Consider the following 20,840-nt stretch of genomic DNA (forward strand, 5'->3'; position numbering starts at 1 on the left):
GCACCACCGAACCCTACTGAGTGGTGCATAGTTACACACAAATGCGAGGCTTAAATACAAGTGAAATTAAACACTTTTAAGCCAAACTACCAATGAGAAAGAACACAATGAGCTTTCCGCCAGTAATTTCTAACTTAGATGAGGCTCAGACTATACACTTATGACACAAGGGTGCTGGCAGAGCTCTCCTAATGTAGGATGGATGGAATAGTGCTCATATGTACCAGTACAGTCTAGATTCAGCAGATCTGAATCTAGTCTATGTTATGTACTAGCTACTTAAGGCAACAGAACAGTTTTTTTAATGTGCAGAAAAATACAGTAAAATCCAGGAAAAGGCAGCAGCAAAATTATAAAATATAGTTAGCATAGTGTAGAGAAAACTCAAAAAGTACTTATTTTTTTATTTTAGCAGTGGATGGTTTGAGTTTCAGCAGAATCTCTCCAGACCTCCGGCAAAGCTTGCCGAACTTTGAGCAGCTCTGGTTAGATGACCTGCAATGGTACTGCCCTCTGCACAAACTGGCAACTCTTCAAGCAGCTGTGAACAGTGGGAGACTATGAACAGCATTTCTTATAGAGGATTTTAAAATGAAGAGGTTTGCTTATATACTAGGTAGGGGGGACCTCAGGAATGTTCAACAAAATACAGAACAAAGTGTGCAATGTAGCAGTACAGTAACAAACAGATAATATTTTGTAACAAATACAGGCTGAAAAACAGTGATAAATTCAACAAAATCAATAAATGCAACACAGAAGTGTTAAAAAGTACTGAGACAGTAAGAGTAAAAAAATAATTCTATCAGCTTTGTAGGTTCAGATGGATTTAGAAGCAACCCAAGTCTTGTAGTCAGATGTCCAAGCCAGGCACAAAGAAGCTCTGAATAAATGAGCACAATCTCAAAAAAAGTAATTATTTTACACTAGCTGGATGAAAGACATTTAAACAATTAATCCCTCAGGCCAATCACATAAAAACATAATAAACTTTAAACCAGCAGTTTCCTACTTGGATGGGTTGAATTCAGTTCTGCTTCCACCACAAGACTGCAAAATACCCCTCCTAATGTAAAAGGAACTGGTTTTGAGCTCAAGTGCAGTAATAAATCCTTTAGAAAATTCCTGCAGTATCAGGAATCCTTGGAAATAATTTCATTAACCCTGAGAAATGTTCAACAAAATACAGAACAAAGTGCTCAATGTAGCAGTGCAGTAACAAACAGATGATATTTATTTAACAAGTGTAGGTTGAAAATCAGTGATAAATTCAACAAAATCTATAAATGCAAACAAAAGTCTTAAATAGTACTGAGACAGTAAGAGCAGCTGCAAAAATATATTTATATCAGATTTGTAGATCCAGATGGTTTTAGAAGCAATTCAAGTCTTGTAGTCACAGCTGTCCAAGCCAGGCTCTTGCTCTGTTCGCATACTTTGTTACTACTCTATATTATTTTAACCTGTTCATTTATTTAGTTATTGAAATTTGATTACCAAGAAAGTCTGTTGGGGTAGGAGCCCATTTTCAGGGAAGGCCCTGGGGAAAAAGATTTAAAGTATTACAAAGCATTTTAGGAACAATCATTTTGCAATCTTCAAATATAATACAGTTTAAATAATTATACCAAATTAGACACAATATATAAACATTGGTTAAGAATAGATACAAGTTATATCACAATGATTTAATATTTAAAGAAATTTTAGCCAGTTTATAGAGAAATTAATGGTAAGTTAGTATAATGCAAACAGGAATTGCAACATGAAGTGAGAAGAAAAGCTTGTAAAGGCTCTAGGACCACTAGCCTAGTAACCTCCTATGAACTTGTGAACCTATGAAGAAAAACAGACTTATGGTATATTTAGGGAGAAAGCAAGGGGGGACAAATTGATAGCAGTAAGGACATGAGTGAAGAAGGGAAAGATAAGGAAATGAGTGAAGAAGGGAAAGAAAGAAGGTGTAAAGTATGAATAGGTACTTGTTCACAGTTAGCGATATAGTTTATCCTAATGTTGAACAAGAACAGAGCCAGTTTATGGCTAGGAAGTCTTTCAGAATGGTTTTGAAGGATGGGATGGAGGGTATTGTCCTAATGGATACAGATAAAGCATTCCAGGCCTTAGCAACATGGTATGAGTACAGTTAATGACCAGCAGATTTAATTGGTTTGTAGACAGGAGTTTTTGGTCACTGGATCGTAATGTACTCGTAATATAGTTATACATTGTCTTTTTATAATTTCAGTGTTCAGCTGTAATACAACTGCTCCATCACTACTATGGAGCTTTTTTCCCCAGGCCAAATGGGCTTTGTTCCCATTTGGACCTTCCCGGTAATCAAATGTCAAATAAATATATAAAAAATAATCTTCTTGAATTCTAGGGAAGGTATTTGGCTTCTTTCTCAAATGCTAATTAAAAATGATGCTACTGGAAATAGGTTCAGAAATACACTAACAACTTTACAAAATTTTAAATTACTACTAAGTAACCATAAACAACGTATACTATCAAGTGAATGCTATGGCTTATCTTGTTTATTTTATTCTGTTCATTGTCTTATAATGTCCCATGTTGTACTGGATATGGGTAACTTATTATCAGTTCACTACCGCAGTAGACACACTAAATAAATAAATAGTACTGATATCACATTTAGCTTCATTAATATCTGCTTTCATTGTCATTTACTGTTTCGTCAACAATAAAAATCTGCATTTTCTCCTTTATTATGATCTTATTTGTTGCCTACATGTTCTCATTTTTAAATGTCATAGAAAATTTCTGCATTGCCTTGTTACTTAATCCATCTTTATGTTACCAAAACTGAATTTAAAACTCCTCTAGGATGCACAGTATTCTGTTACAGTTTTTGTGCCATTAAGATAATTCCTTAAAATGTATTTGTAGGAATGCCTGATCATCATGAAAGAGAGGGTTATTCATAACAGTACTGACATCCCTTTTTCCATATATTGCAGTGCTAGCAATGTATGTTCGCCATGACTTGGTTGGTCACTATTGTTGTGCCAAATCCACAATTTATTTCATCACAAATTTATTAGGATGCCTACATTAAGGCCTTTGCGAGCAGATTGCATATCTGATGAGATGTAACAACTAATTTGCTGAAAAAGCAACATTTTGACTGTGTTGTTTCTGCAGCTGGAGAAGCCATTATAAAGCAGCTTTTTGTATCTGATTACTACTTCATTTACTTACAAAGGCAGCTAAAGCAGGCTATTATGTGCTTCTGGCACTGATCAGGTTTATTGCTGTTGTTCTGTCGTGCAGACAGAAAATATGATCTGCAGAATGGAATACAATATATAAACTGGGCAGCTCAGATTGACATTTTGAGCTGAAATGGTGTCAAGAAATGTTCTGCATTTCTTAGTAAGGCTCCAGTTTGTACAATGGAGGAAATGAGTACTCAGTATTATCTATTTGATCTGCTCCATCTAAGCAGCTGTTGTTGCTCAGAACAAAGTTGTTCAAGACAGTTATTCAGTGTGTATGTGTGTGTGTGTGCGTGTGCGTGTGCGTGTGTGTGTGTGTGTGTGTGTGTGTGTGTGTGTGTGTGTGTGTGTGCATGTGTGCGCGCATGTGTGTATGTGTGTGTGTGTACGTGTGGACCTGCACATGTGCTTGCAGGTTTTATACGTAATTGTTTTCTTACTTTAAATGTAAAAGTGGAGTTTTACTTGCACTTTCTGGAAGCTCCTTTATGATTATTGTAATACTTTTCAGTCATAAGCCTCTCTAATAGGGTTAATGTTAGACATCATTTGAAAAGTTACAATATTTTAAAGCATGAATACTCTTTTGTGCTCTACATATAATTTCTGAGTGTGTCAGACATTAGTTTTGCTAAGTAAGGTGACTTCTGCTTAATGTCTTTAACTTACTTTGTGTAGTCAGTGGGACATGCAGTCCGATCTCTCCTGCATGGAGAAGCCTCTTTGAAAGGTAACTCCATTGCATTGCTTAGTGCCTGACATGGCATGTCTGTGTGTCACAGTTACCAGGTGAAATTAAATCAGAACAGGAAAATATTAATTTAAAGCAGGGATAGGGGCCACTCATTTCCAATTACTCACTACCCTGTCAGCTTTAGCCGGGCGCAAACAAGAAAGGAGACTGGATTAATTGCTTTGGACTCTGCCCCGCTACAGGCCCAATTATAGAAACATATTGGCTCCCAGCATTATTATAAACACTGCTGTGCAGGAAATTGTGTGAAATTTTAACGGATTTTAGAGGTAATACTGGTGAACATGATTTAGGGCAGAATTAACAGTCTAGGGAGAGTCTTTAGGGAGAGGATAAGGTTAAGCTGTTTGGGTTTTTTGTGTGCACGTGTATTAAAGGATCATCTAGTTAACCCTTATGCTGGAAATGCCAAACATTGGCCTTAGAGAAAAATAAAAGAAAGAAAATAAATAGATGACTTATTCCCTGATTTGTCCATAATTCAATTTGGAAGATACAGAAGGAAATACATGTAAAGAAATGTTTTCACAGCACATGTAACCCAAATATTTAATGGCATTTTGTGTTTTTTGTGCCAATGTTTTGTGCTGATAAGCATACACCAAAATATGATCTATATTATGCTGCTGTGTTCTCTTTGTTGGAATTCTTCTGAGACAGACTCAGTATTTCAGAAAACTCTCAAATAGTATCAGAGTGTTTCACATTAGAGTTCCAAAATGCAGATATTTTGTCTTCGTCTGGTATAATATGTATTTGACACAGCTTTCCCTAATTTCTGCAGAACAATCCAGCTATTAAATTGCAACTCCTTGTTAAACGCTGTTATTTAACATGACGTTCACTTAAAGGCACTCTGGGCATGAGAGACAGAGGGAAGCATAAAGCACATTATAATACTACTCAAGGGAATTCTGTTTTATACAGTACTTGAGTATGCCTCTGTGAGCACATGTGTGTGTGTGTGTGTGTGTGTGTGTGTGTGTGTGTGTGTGTGTGTGTGTGTGTGTGTGTGTGTGTGTGTGTGTGTGTGTGTGTGTGTGTTTGTGTGTGTGTGTGTGTGTGCGCACGTGCATGTGTGTAGGACATGGGAAGATCTTATGCTGACTAGATGACTGCCCATGTTCATGTCCCCTAACCACAACAGTCAAGCTGTTTCTACAGCTACTGCACCCTTTCACCCAATAGAAACTATTCTTTAACCTAAGTCACATTGCTAATACTTCACAACAACAATTTAAGCAACTACATAACACTTGCACCTAGCACATTGTATTTTCTCTGCTTATCTCTATATTCTTTGAGCAATTACTATGGGGAATACAGTAGCATAACTGCCATTGTCATGGTACAGAAAGTTGCTCTCTGATATTTTTTGCCAAATATTTGATGTTCCTATGGAGAACAGAGCACACTAGTGCAACCTTACATTATACTATATCCACTATTAATGCAAGACCTATCTGCTCATAGTTATACCTGGCAGGTGACTCACTTTAGAGCAGATGTTCATCTCAATCTTGTTATGCTTGGGTAATAATTTGATCCATTGCTAAGTACAATGAATACACTATGACCCTCCCCATGTACTAGCACATGTGCTCCGATGTCTGTCAGACAAATAACACCTGCTTAAATTGCTGAGTATTAGTCCCAGCCCCATTATTGCCTCATATGTGAAATTATTACTAGTCTTCATAGGAAATGAAATGGGATATTTGGCCAGCAAAGTGACTCAGTAGCTTTTATACCTCCTCATACTTTTATTGCAGTTGTCAAAAATGATTTCCTCTCCGCTATTTAGTGAAACACATACATGCACACACATACACACACACACACACACACACACACACACACACACACACACACACACACACACACACACACACACACACACACACACACACACACACACACAGACACACACACACATACATGCACACACACACACACACACACACACACACACACACACACACACACACACACACACACACATACACAAACAACATACACACACTCTGAAACAGTCCTATGTAATTTGGACTTACACTAACAAATTTAAAGGTGAACAAAAGTGTTAACAATCTTTCATTTAAATTCAAATATCAACAACAAAAGCCAACAAAACAAGAACAAAAATGATGAACAGAAAAAAGAACAAAAGAGAAATGGGATGGAAAAAATGGACCCTAGTCAGGCTTCCACCCTATCATAATGAATACAAATACATATCTGAGATGACCATAGGTGCAATTGATAATCAAATGAAGACATTTTACTACAGAGAAAGTTACCCACAATGGTTTTGATATAAATGGCAGTTGAAATATAAGGGATGAATTACTTTTAGTAATAAAGAAAACAGGTAGTAAGAAGTGATGGTGGAAGACATGAGCTAACAGTAGCAGTTCATTCTGCTGAATGTTCATTTTCTCAGCAGAATGAACTACTGTGTTTTTCACAACACATTCATTTCACTGAATGGTGGGCTTACCAAAATGAGAATTGCTGAATATACATGTAGTGCTGGGGTTATGTTAATTGGTCTGTGCTTTAAAGCCAAAACTTACAGACCTACTAAGAGCTTCAGCATTGTGTGTGTGTGTGTGTGTGTGTGTGTGTGTGTGTGTGTGTGTGTGTGTGTGTGTGTGTGTGTGTGTGTGTGTGTGTGTGTGTGTGTGCATGTGTGTGTGTGTATATGTGTGTGTGTGTGTGTGTGTGTGTGTGTGTGTGTGTGTGTGTGTGCGTGTGTGTGTGTGTGGTAAGTGTCTTGTGTAGTGGTAGCATTAAAGAAAGTTTTTTTTGGAAAGCAATGTGCAAGGTTGGTGTTAAGGAGAGTGGCAGGATTGAGTTAGTGTTAGCACACACCAGTAATGTGGTGATAACAATGTAACTCATTTATAATCAGCTCTGAGTGAAAACTCCCAATGGGTTCATAGATAAGTACTAGTTAATTAGTCTGTAGACCATTACAAGCCTAACCAATAACCAATATTCAAAAGTTCCTTCTAGCCTCAAGGAAAGTAATGCAAGATAGACTGGAGGTGAATTTGAAGTTGTCCATCCAATTATCTAGGTCTATGTTGAATGTGGCAGGGTTACTACTCTACTTGATGTGTAGTGCAAATTTGTTCCAGAGGTGAAGTCAACACTAAGATATGAACATATTGGAACCATTTATTCTGCAAAGGAATAGAAGTCTAAAAGAGCTGGATCTTTCATGACTCAAAAGGCTAGACACAGATCCAGATGGAGGAGTCGATAAGAAACTCAGTACAGAGAAAGGGTTTCTGACTATCCTGATTAGTAAGATATTTGAGGCCACTGATGTTTTTAGTTAGGGATCTCTGAGGCCTTTCAAGTTGAGTGGTACAATATAGACAGATACATGCTTAAAGTGTCATTATATTTAATAATGGGTCTGATAAGATACACATAAACTGGAATTAAGACTAATTTGGAGTTATTGGAAATATCTTTGTAAATTAGATGAGCCTGATAAATGACTTTCCAGACTGCTATGTAAACTTGATGATCATAAGATTAAAAATTGTCAAGAAGAGTGTCTACATCCATTACAACAGTATCGGATTGGATAGGTGTGTCACCCCATATGGCATGGATATTTTTTTGTTGTATACCAAAATTAACTATACTATATTTTTTCATTTAAGATCCATCCTCATCTTCAAAAATTACATTCAGCAGGCCTAACTTTTATTTAAGAATTAATCACCCACCACTATTAAAAACTAATCCTCATAGGTTGAAATATGGACCAAGGAGTCTAACAGATACACGAGTCTGAGGGTAGGCAGGAATCTTTATATCTTGACTACACCTAACTTATTATCTTCTCTGTCAAAACTTTGACACTTTACTCTCATAATTTCTTGACTCTATCAACCAGCCAATATTTAACATTATTGTATTCCAGAATCTCTTAGCAACATACTGTACTGTATTACACAACCAATAACTCCATTTCCAGTACCTCTCCCTACTTTATCTACCATTTTGACGGACTCAACATTAACTCATCAATCACAGCACTTCCTCTTAATTAACCAGGTGGGATCACAGGTCTCAAATTCCATACCCACTATCATTTTCTTCACTAACCCCAAGGCAAACATTTGTTTCCTTTTCTACTACTACACTTCTCTTTCAGTAATCTATCTATCTATCTATCTATCTATCTATCTATCTATCTGTCTATATCTCTATCTACCTATCTATCCTTTGTTGACCAGACTAGTCACACCTGAAGTGGCATTTCTATTACTGGGAAAACTTTGGCCAGGCCATTGGGGAACTTTCACTACTCATCATTGTTGTGAGTGGGAACAGTTTTGGAGGACTTCCTGTTTCCTTTCCAGGCACAGAAGCAGTCCAGAGAAACAGGGAGGCAGATGGAGAGAGAGAAGGAGATGATGGGAGCAGTGAAAGAAGTGAAGGAGAAAGAAAATATCAAGATCAGAAAATGTGTGCAAGTTTCTGAGGGAATGTTTCAAAGAAACTTGTTTGATAGAGATGAGTCAGCAAATGATGGTTGCATAATTACAACCCTCCAGTCAGGAGGGTTGCAAGATGGTTTACTTAAAGAAAGGGTGATGCAGAGTGAGCCAGAAAATGATTGAGATGTTTCCTGGGGAGGGGGGCATTATGGAGAAAATACAAAAGGTAGATGCAGAGACAATCCTGAAGAATAGTAGTGAGATAGAAAAGAAAACATGCAGAATAAGCAAAAGAAGGAAAAAGATGAGTAGTAGAAAAGAAGACAGAAGAAAATGAAAAACAGAAGTATGTGGTAAAGATTCAAAGTAGAGAAGTCAAAGAAATGGACAAGTATGAAGTGTGGGACAATTTAATAGCTTCTTTGGGTCCAAAAGCACATGAGGTAATAACATTTATTCTTATTAACAAAAAGACATTTTGTTTTTTTTCCTCAAATATTTTTTTTATTTTCAATTAAAATAACATTTACATAATATTTTTAAATATCATTTTAAACAACTATATACAATATTTACAATAGCCTGACTTTTAATTATATACACTGTATGCTATTAAATATAGAATTAACAGATCAGTTATCAGAGATATAATATTGATTATTGCAGAGTGTCCAACAAAGATATAACTTTCTTCCAAGGATTATTTACCAATAGCCTAGGATAGATTTGCAGTTCTTTGATTTTTATTTCCATGAATGCAGTTGTCTTAATTAAAGTGTAGAATTCTTCCAAGGTCGGGGGTGTATTTGAATTCCACCTTCTGGTTACGCATTTCCCAGATATAGCAAGTATTGTCCATAACAAATACATATTTGTCTTATTCAGGTAGGCACCTTCATTTACATTTAGTATAATCAATACTTTAGTTAAGGTAAATGATTCATTAAATAAAACTTGTAAAAAATTATTGTTTCCATTCCAATATGATTTAATGTTATTACATTCATAAAAAAATATGAATCCAGTCTGCTTTATTTGACTTTTCACACCTCCAGCAAAAACCATTTGTAGTAGTACTGATCTTTTTAATTCTAACTGGTGTTAAAAATGCTCTATGTAAGTATTTCCAGTTAAATATTTTCCAGTACTATGTGTTAGAGGTGTAATTAACTGATGTTACTTTTAATTTCTTCTGTTAACTGCAATGACTGACCTTTTGTTAAGAACTGTATGTTATTACCTCTTTATATAGATTTGAAATGGAATTTTTCTTTTCAAAACTATTATACATAAATTTGTACAGAACACGTATTAGATTTGGAATATCTTTAAATGATGAATTATTAATTAATCTGCATAAATCTTGAGTGTACATTAGAATGCTTTGTAAGGTTAACCAGTCCTGTGTTGGAATATTGTAAGCAGTTTTTATCATATGTATATCTAAAACACTTAATTTATTTACACATTGAAACCAGCATAAGAATTCATTTTGTTCCCAGGAGGTTATTGTTTCCCTATATATTTTGTGAGGAAAGTTCTTAGTGATGGTAAATGGTAAAAGGTCAAACCAACATTTTAGATATATGTTTGCATTGATAAGTTTCCTAAAAGAATTGATGTAATGATTAATCAGTGTTGTTTTAGAAGGTTTTGCTATATTATATTGTATACTTATGCTTAGTATGTACCAGGGTTTGTTTGATTTGTCTACTATTAAAAAAAATGTTAATAGCTTAAATTCATTTGTTAATATAGCCATTGTTAATTCTTTCCAGTTGGCAAAACAATTTGGGTTTATCCAGTCTATTGTAGTTTTAAGCACAGATGCTTTTATATATGTTTCTATTTCTGGAAAGTTCAATCCTCCTTGTTTCCAGGGTCTAATGTGATGAGTTAGAGCTACTCAATTCATTTTGGGATACCATAAAAATTGCATTAAACATGAGTTTATTTCTTTAAGAATGCATCTTTCAGGAATTAACTGTATTGCTAATGCTATATATAGTATTTTTGGCAATAGGACCATTTTTATTAATTGCAATCTGTCTTCAAATGTTAATGTAATTTTTTTCCACTTTTCTATATATATTTTTATTGTTTCAATATTTTTTTTATAATTTATTAATATTGTTTCGTTTATATTTTGGCATAGCATTATTCCTAAATAATTTAGCATAAGTTCTTGTTTTCCTGTGATGGATTTATCTGTAACTTGTAGTTCTTTTTTCTTATTTAAAAATATAAATTTTGATTTTGATCTATTTGAAATCTTATAAAATTTCTCCATTACTTCTTCTAGCTCTCCTAATGACTCTTTGGAGTTTGACAGGGTTAATAAAATATCACCAGCAAAAAGCATTATTTTAGATATGTACTGGTCATAGACATCTATTCCTTTTATTCTTGGATTATTGCATATTATGTCTGCAAGTATTTCTATAGCCAAAGCAAATAAAATAAGAGAAAGGGGGCATCCTTGTTTAGTACCTTTCGTTATATGAATAGATTCTGAGGTGAAAGGACCTAATTTAATGTAGGCTAAGTTATTAATATATATGTCTTTTAGTAATAAGATGAAGGAAGGAGGAAGTTCAAATAATGCTAAAGTTTTACATAGATATTCCCAGTTGAGGAAATCAAAGGCTTTTTCTATGTCTAATCCGATCACAAGTGTTTCTCTATCTTCTTTATTCACATAATCTATAAGAGTAAGTATTCTTTTAATATTGTGTCTGTGCCTGTTATATAAAAATCCAGTTTGATCATTATTAATTGTTTTTGAAAGTGGGATTTTCATTCTGTTAGCTAGGATTGACATAAATATTTTGTAATTATTATTCAGTAATGATATAGGTCTGTATGAGCTGCAAAGGTCTGATGGTTTATTATCTTTTAGAATTGGTGTTATGAGAGAATATTTCCATGAGGGTGGTATTTTTGCTTCTGACTGGACTTCTAGCAGAGTTTTATAAAAAAGGGAGATTACTGTTGAAGGGAAGAGTTTGTAAATTTCTGTAATTATACCATCTATCCCTGGAGCTTTGTTAAATTTACTTTCTTTTATCTTGTCAACAATTTCTTTGTAGGATATAGGTTTTTGTAGGCCTAGTATTAAGTTTTCGGGAATTTTTTTTATATTGATAAGGTTTGTATCTAAGTTTATTTGGTTGGTATCTAAATCTTCTTTTTTGAAGTGTTCCGAAAGGCTTCAAGGATGTCTCCTATATCTGATACTTTTTTTTCCCCTTTCTTTTCATGATATATACTACTAATGTTATTTGCTTTAGATTGTATTTTAATTCTTGTAGATAAGGTATGTAGATATCTGGGGAAAGTGGCTAATGAGTTTATTTTTAATTTTTCCAAGGCTAGACAAGTTTTGTGTGTTAGAATTTCTTTATATTTTTTATTTAATTTCTCTATTTCTTTTTTGACTTCTGAACAATTCTAATTTTTTTTAGATTTTTCTGTCAAGAATCTGGTTTGCAAGTCTAATGATTCAGATTCCCACTCTCTAACTTTGTTTTTGTACCACCTAAGGGTCTTACCAAATAAATATACTTTTAATGAGTCCCAAACCATGACTCTAGTGATTTCTGTTGTATTATTAATTTCAAGAAATAATTGTAGTTCTGACAACATCCAGGGTCTGAATTTTTTAATTTTCGTGATATATTATGGAATTCTAGTTGAGAGGATTAAAGGTTTAAAAACTCTATTTGGAACTTCATTATCAGAGAGTCATGATCTGAGAAGGGGCATGGAACTATTGAGAAGTTGAGGATTTTTGTATGTAAATCTTGAACTACGAATAATTTGTCTATTCTGGTTTGTGTTCCAAATATATGGTCTTTATTGGAAAATAATAAGGATTTATCATCTTTTACTTTAAAAGTGTCTATTAAATGAAATGAATCAATCCATTTTTCTAGAGATTTTGAAATAGTTGCTATGCAAAAAGACTTCTTGGTAGTTTCAAAAGCTTTTAAGGTACAATTAAAGTCTCCTCCCAGTATAAGATTTCCTTTATAATTGTTGGACATAAAATCTAGGTGTTTTTTAACTGTTCCTGCTCCAATTCCTGGGAACCAATATAGATTAGCTAAGGTCCATATTCTGTTATTAAATTTAATTATAACAAATGCTAGTAGGCCTTCTTTGTCTTCATATTTATAAATAACTTTTGGAGTGATTATGTTTTTCTTCCAAAGAATTGATACTCCTTTTGTCTTCATTCTATAGGAGGATTGGGCTAAGACTGTATAGTCCTTAGGGTTCCAAATAAAGCTATCATTAGTCTTAAAATCCATTTCCTGGAGAAATACTACTTGTGCCTTATTTAGATTTAAATATTTTAGTAAGTTTGATTTGTTATTTGCATTATTTAAGCCATTAGTCTTTAATGATAAGAATGTTAAATCCATTTCAAGTTATTGTTGGAAGAAACTTTTTTGCTTTTTTTTATTTTGATTATAGTAGTTATACCATATTCAGTGATAACATTGGATGTTATTTTTATGTGTGTAAACTTGGGAGTGTAATTTAATGTTCTTTATTCTTTAAATACAAGTAGGGTAAAATTCTGGTCAGGCTTTAAAAAGAACTTCTATAAAACATTAATTCTAAAGTATTAAATACAAGTAAATATGAATTTCCCATTAAACATGGAATGAAAGTCATTCCTAATCCAATAGATAAAGATAGATCTATTGGATTATCACTCATACCATTAAACAACAATATCAACTGAGCTCCATATGTTAAATTATTATATGGAGAATTTTCTTAAAAGAGATATGAAATTCTTTATTATTCTATTATTGTTCTATAGTATTTTCTATATCAGGATGGAATGATAGTGGTGTAAACAAGTATTATGTTGACTTAGAAAATATTAAATATTTAGTTACCCTTAAGGGATCCCAAACATGTCAGATATGTCATTTTGGATAAATTAAATGCAACAGAGGAGCATACACTAAATGAGACAACAACAAATAGATTATTACTAAAATAATTTGACTAAAAGGACTCTACAGGAGACAATGAGTGATTACCAATGAAATATGAATTTACTGTAGGTGTACTGTCTTCCTTTACTTTCCCACTCTTCAGCTCACCAACTTCAACTTACACTTATGAAAAGACATAGCTTATCAGTGGTATCCTGAGTCTGAGTAGAGGTGCCCTACATTCTAGTGTGCAGTGTTTTTACATATTTATAGATTTACAAATCAGAATGAACTATGATCACCCTGACAATTCCCATCCTGCATAGGGCACCTCCTGCAAAGGTACCTATATGGTAATCAAGACTTACCTTAGGTAAGTATTAATCAAATAGTATTTAGAGCACCTTAGAAAGTTCTTGGGGCAGTTAGAATACTCTTAAGCCTCTCCTCCCTAGACCAAAATCAGAGATTTCCCTTCCCTTTCTTTCCTTTGTTTTAAATCAGTACTAATAAAATAAATTCAGCAAACATAGGTAAACAGAAATAACATTCAGTAGTCCGTCTTGTATATGACTCACAATCCATTAAACAAGTCAGTGACTAACATCACTTTAGTAAACATTATAAAGACAAATTAGAAATAATTTCCTAACTCTTTAAATTTTCTGATAAAGCAAAAAGTTAACAATAAGCTATTTTAACTAAAAGTATAAAGCATTTCAATGTTTCCTTACATGTATACATTTCTATTTATATTGTAGTGGCAATAGCTGTCTTTGAAATCTGTACAATACTTCACTTCTTTAAAACATTCCTTTTTCAAGTCAGGTTTTGTTTTGTCAAAACGGCAACAATATTTCAAGAGCACAATCAGTATTCAGACTGATGTTTCAAATAAATAACTTGTCAGTTGCCAATTGAGTTAGTTTAGAATGTAATGTTAGTGCAAATATAGCATGTTGCAAAAATAATATGTATTTTTTTGTGTGCAAGTGACATATATATAATGTAGCATATATAGACCAGATAACTTATGGATTCAGGTTGTTAAAGTACATTATGCTTATTAATCAGGCAGTTTCATTTAAATTCACAAGTAATTTGAAGGCATTTCAGTTGAGTTTCCAGGACTGTGTAGTCCAATTTGAGTAACTGTGTCCACTTTTCCTCATAAACATATGTCACAATTCATTAAACTAAGCAGAGTCTAACATCTGTCTAACAATCATTATAAAGACAAAGAATAATAATTTCCTAGTTCTTCAAACTTTCTGATATTGCAAAATGTTGACAGTAAGCTAGTTTAACTGGAAAACTTAAACATTTCAATACTTCCTTATGAATATATATTTTTACTTTTACTGTAGTGTCAAGAACTGTCTTTGAAATCTATGCATTACTTTAATTCTTTCAAGTCATTCATTTACAGTTCAGATTATATTTTGTCAAAGTGTCAATTGCATTTCAAGGGCACATTTAATATTTAAACTGATATTTTAAATGAATAGCTATCAGTTACCAAGTGAGTTTGTAGAGTATGACATAACTGCAAAGATAACATGTTGCAAAAAGTAATATGTATCTTTTCATATGCTCCAGGGACTGACAATTTTAAGTAACATATAAAATGTAACTTTTACAGTGCAGACAGCTTGTGAAATCAGCATGTTAAAGTGAGTAATACTTTTTAATCAAGCAGCTACATTTCAGTGCACATGTAGATTGGGAATATTTCAGTTGTTTTTCTAGGAATATGTAATCATATAAGAATAAATCATAAAATATTTACAAATAATCCTATTATGCATTTGTTTTACCTTGCTTAGGTTGTTTTTCATTTTAATAACTAAACAACATTACTTTTTCTTATTTATCTGTGAGGCTAAATGCACTTCACAGATTCACAGTGTCCTTAGAAACTGCAGCAATTGTTTACTGTTGCTATGGCAACACAAATAGGATGTTTATTTATTTATTTTATTTGTTTTACATTTGTTGACCAGGAAACTCCGGCTGGAACAAGTCCATTTTCAGCAGAGGCCCAGGGAGAAAAGCTCCAACATATGCAGTTGCAATAATAAATTTTCAACTTAAAAATAATAATTATTAAAGGAGTTAAAAATTCAGTGGGATTGAAAATCAAGAAAAATATTTACACAGGTTCCTGACTAACATAGACTTGTTCAGATTACAGATTAGAAATCCCCCTGCTAGAAGTAGGAGAGTCTTTGCTATTGCTAGTACTTATTACAAATAACATACATGAGAGAAATTTAACCAGGTTTATCACAGTGGCATTGCCACTTTTGTTCAAGGTGTTGTTGAATTTTTGGTTTTAATTGGGCCAGGGAGGGGAACAGGGTTAAGTCAGTTGGTAGTATGTTCCAGATTCTACCCACTGAATCTGCAAAGAGGGCCATACCAGCTGCATTACTAGTTTTGGTAGTTGGATTTGCAGCTTATTTGAGGAGCAGAGCAGTCTTGGGTTGTTATGGGGAAGGATGATATTACTAAGGGCCGGAGTATTTTTGGGATTGTAAAGGATTTTGTTAGCCAAGATCAACAAATTATACTGGATAAGATTGGGTAATTCCAGCCATCCAAGCTGTTTGAGGTTGGTGCAGTGGTGGGTTCTAAAAGGCAAGCCTGTTGCAAACCTGGCAATGTGATTATAATAGGTTGTAAGTTTATTTAGATTGTTTTTATTAAGATTGATGAGAAGGGGGGGGGTGCATATAAGAGTGTAGAAAGGAGGTGTGAATTGGCTATGGCCACCTTAGCTGGTGGGGTAAGGAAGGGTTTGATTCTATAGAGTGACCCAAGTTTTCTGTTGATATTTTTGATGGTTTGATTTACAAGGTGGTCAAATTTTAGGTTATTATCAATAGTGACACCCAGTAATTTTGTATGGGGGTCAGGTGAGATGTGTCCCATCTTTTGCATTTATAGTGAAGGTAAAAGGTACAGACTTTTGGGTAGGTGGGAATATGAGCATTTTAGTTTTCTTGGGATTAAGTAATAGCCGACGTTCGGAGAGCCAGTTTTCAATGGTAGTAAATGTGGTTTGGGTATCAGTGGGAGAAGTGGCTGAGCAAATCAGGGTGGAGATGTCAGCGTACTGGATACAGCTGACATTTCGGTTGACAGTAGGCAGGTCATTGATAAAGATTGAGAACAGTAATGGCCCTAATATGGAGCCTTGTGGTACTCCAAGGGTGTTTGGTAATAGTTTAGAGAGTTTATTTTGCCAGAGGACAGCCTGTTGTCTCTCTTTAAGAAAGGATGAAAACCAAAGGAGGGCATTAGAGTCTAGGCAAAATGTTTGGAGGGTTTGGATTAGAAGCTGGTGATCAACCATATCAAATGCCTTGGAAAGATCCAAGAAGAGGGCAGATGATGTGCGGTTATTGTTGCAGTTGTCATTTATGGTATTGGTAAATGTCATTAGGGCTAAAGTAGTACTATGATGTGGGCAGAAACCATGCTGGGTGTTGGCCATAAGCTGGTTCTGTATTAGGTATTGCATGAATTGTTTATGAATACATTTCTCCATGATTTTAGCAAGAGGAGAGAATATAGCTAAAGCTTGAATAGTTTCTGTAAAGAAATGTTTGAAACTATCTGCAACCTCCTCTGGGGTTATTTCAGTGGTGGCAGTGGGGGTAGGAGTGGATGTTTTACCAGGATGAAGTAACTTATTCAGCCCAGCCCAGAACTTTTGTGGATTTTTATGATTGTCACTCTGTAACCTACAATAGTACTATTTTTTGTCGAGTAGGATAAGTCTTTTTGTTTCATTCCTAGCATTCCTGTATTTGTTATGATCATGAGGGTCTTTAGTGAGGCGCCAAGTGGCCCAGAGTTTATTTCTGTTGGCTATGTTTAGTCTAGACTGTTTAGAGAGCCAAGGTACATTTTTACCTTTAGTCTTCTTTAAGCGGGCAGGTGCATGTAAGTCTAGAATTTCAATTAATTTTTTGTTAAAGTAGTCAACAGCCACCACTAGGGAGTGATACGTAAGCTTAGTCCAGTTACAAGAGTTGAGTTCCAGTTGAAACTTGTCAGGGTCAAAGTCAGTTTTGCTTCTGACTTTCCTGAGTAAAGGTTGTTTTGGAATAGTGATACTACATTTAACTATGTAAGTAAGGAGGTGGTCACCTAGGTCATCGAGGAGGGTACCAGCAGTGTACATTTAGGGGTTGCTATTTACAAGTATCCAGTCTTGTATGCTATCTTTTTGGGTGGATTTGCCCAGTCTGGTAGGGGTGACTATGGTTTGAGTAAATGCATGCAGGTTGATGTTGGTGGGGGAGGATTCAGAGGTACAGGTTGCCCAGTCTATATTAAAGTCACCAAGGACTAGTGTTTCTTGAGGGTAATGAGATGATAACCAGTGAAGGGTGCCTTCGAGTGTGGCTACATTGTAACCTGGGGGAATATACATGCAGATGATATTAATACTTTTATTTTTGTTAAGTTGAAATCAAGTGGCTAGTATTTCAGAGTTATTGGTTTGTGGTGGTTGTATAACTTCCATGATCCCTGTCAGCTCAGATTTATAGAGAATGGCTACCCCCCCCCCTTTCCTAGACACACAATCCAGCCTGTGTATGTTGTAACCAGGTGATAAGATTTCATTGTTGTTAGTGGGGGGTTTAAGCCAGGTCTCAGTTAAACATATTATATCAGGAGAATAGACAGGAGGGCATGCAGTTCATGGACCTTATTGTTAATACTCCTTATACTGAGATGACATACCAGGAGGGAGTTAGATGGTCTGGTTATTCCATAATTGTTGTTTGGGTGACAGGTAGAAGGATGTGAGTAGGAGGTGGTTGGGCCTTGGTTAGGGTGTATATCTTCACTGATTATTAGGCTAAGTCTATACTCAGCAATGAGTCTCTTAAGTTTATTTAACAGTTTGCAGTATAGCTTCGGTTTAGAACTCATGTGTTGAGGGTTATAACTCTGCACACGTGAGAATGATGGAAAGTTATTCCCATGGTTCAAGGTATGGTTAAAGTTGGGTAGCTTTTCATCTAAGGGAAAAGTATGGGCTGCAGTGAATTGATATCCAGTAAGCTGTTGGTTCTCATATAAAGTAAAGATATAAGGTTAAAGGAGAAAGGGTAATAAGGAGTGGTGCAACATTATGGTAATAAGTAGTCAGGTAGTTACTGTTATATTGTGAGAGATCAGAAGATATAAGGTAGTTTATAACTTATTAAAGAGAGGGGGAGTTATTAACTCGAAAAAGATTGGATCGTGTGTAAAAAGGGTAATGTGGGTGGAGTAAGATTGATAGTAGATAGCTGATGGGATGGTTTGGGCAGGGGTAAGGTGGGTGGAGTAGGATTGATAGTAGATAGCTGATAGGGTGATTTAACAGGAGGGAGGGGGTAAGATGGATCGTTTGATAGGTTTTAAAAAAAAAGGGGTGAAAAAATGTGAAGAAAGCTTCACTTCTCTTAACCAGCAGTACATTTTCCCTCCTTTTTTTATGTATTTGTTAATACTAAAAGGAAATAATTCAAAGACATATGTACATGAATGGAACATTTCAGAGTTAATCACGAACATGTCCCCAATCCCAATAAGTATAACAGTGACTATCATTAATCTAATAAATATTGTAATAACAATTAATTAAGTTCACTATTCCAATTAGCCTACCTTAAAACTAGATTATTTTAGATGATTATTTATCTATGTATAGATAGTGAGTTATTAAATATATACAGACTATATTAGTATAGTAAATAGAAGAGAATTTAGAAAGGGAGACAAGATGCAGTTAAAATAAATAATGAGAAAAGAGAGGGGAAAAAGTAAAGAGAAAATTAAGAGAAAATACACATATAGTATGTATGTTGATTTACAGTATAAATATTGTATGTGCTTTTTACACTCCTTCTGTGAAAGAAGAGTACCCTGTTTTACATACCTGAGGTAATGTGAAAACTCTCATGTGTCATCTATTTTCAAAAAAATATAGATAAAGATTCCAGTAGTTAGTTACCTTTGTTTTAAAATTTCAAGCAGCAAAATTGGTCCTTTAAAGTAATGTTAAAACAATTCATATCATAGTAGATGCTTTGAGAGATTTGGCTGTAACAGTATCAGTCTTTTGCTCCTTCTTTTTGACATCTGTCCAGACATTTGTTTCTTTTGTTCTCCTGAGAGAAGGTGACATCCAATCCATATCTTCTGGTAAAGTAATCGCATTATTAGTTTTAATAAATGAAGAGGCTTCCTCTAAGTCAATAAAAGTCCTCATCTCATTGGCATACAGTATTCTTATCTTAGCTGGATATGCAAGTTGTGCCTTGATGTTATTTTGTTTCAGAAACTTTATCATTGGCCACACTTTTTTTCCTTTGTTTCTATTCTAAATGAATAGATTATTCTAGATGAATAGTCATTATCAAATCTTATCATTTTGAGTTAGTGGCAGGTTTCCCAAGAGCTCTGTGTGCTCTTTCAATACCAAAGGAAAGCCCTTCTTTTAAATTTAAAAAGTCAGGGATCCAGCTTGATAAAAAGGAAACAATATCCTCACTTTCTGTGTTTTCGGGTAATCTGAAAATCCTGATGTTATTTCTCCTCTCTCTATTTTCCAAGTGATCTACTTTATTAACCAACCAAGTGTTTTGCTTAAGAAACAGTTCTTTCTATGTTTCCTCTTCCTTACGTCTGCTTTCTAAGTCATTTAGAGAAACCTCTATCCCTGTTATCCTTGTCTGGTGTTGTTGTAGCATTTCCTTGAGGGTATCAGCCTGTTTTTGACTGCTTGTTTTAAGATTTTCCAGGCTCTCTTTAAAATCGTCCGTCTTCAAAGACAACTCCTGCAGGGTAGATGCCATCTGTTGTAGTTCCTTCTTTAAGGCAGCATCCTGGTGGGAATTCTTTGAGTTGCTCATTTTAACAGGTGAATATATCTCCAAGCTTTTTGACAGGAAATTATTTGTAAAACTTCACCAAAGTTTCTAATTATGTAAATTAGTCCTTTCTCTATAAGATTTTATACTTTGAAGAAAAAAAAAATATTTTTTCCTGTCTTACTTAACTAGTTATATGGAGTTCTAAAATACTGCTTCTTTCAGTTAACCATTCAGGCTCTGCCTCCAAAGAGACATTTTGTAACATTGCATTTGAGACTGTTTTTTCAATGGGAAAGTTCTTGGAAAACATGAAAAAAAAAAGAAAGACTGTAACCCATGCAATCTTTATGTGATAAAAGCATTTAACAAGGAAACAAAAAAGGAGATTCATGTACAATTTCAACAGAAAGAGAGATGTTGAGAGGACATTTGAATGGTTTATGTAAAAAAGTACTGGACATTGCAAGTTTATGACAAAAGGGGTTTATGGGCTGGTGGCTGGGAGTGTAATATTGTGTTAAAAATAGAAAGAGAAATAAGTATAC

Source organism: Protopterus annectens, chromosome 13.part0, assembly GCF_019279795.1.
Source record: "Protopterus annectens isolate FY-2018-M chromosome 13.part0, PAN1.0, whole genome shotgun sequence".
Classification (NCBI taxonomy): Eukaryota; Metazoa; Chordata; order Ceratodontiformes; family Protopteridae; genus Protopterus; species Protopterus annectens.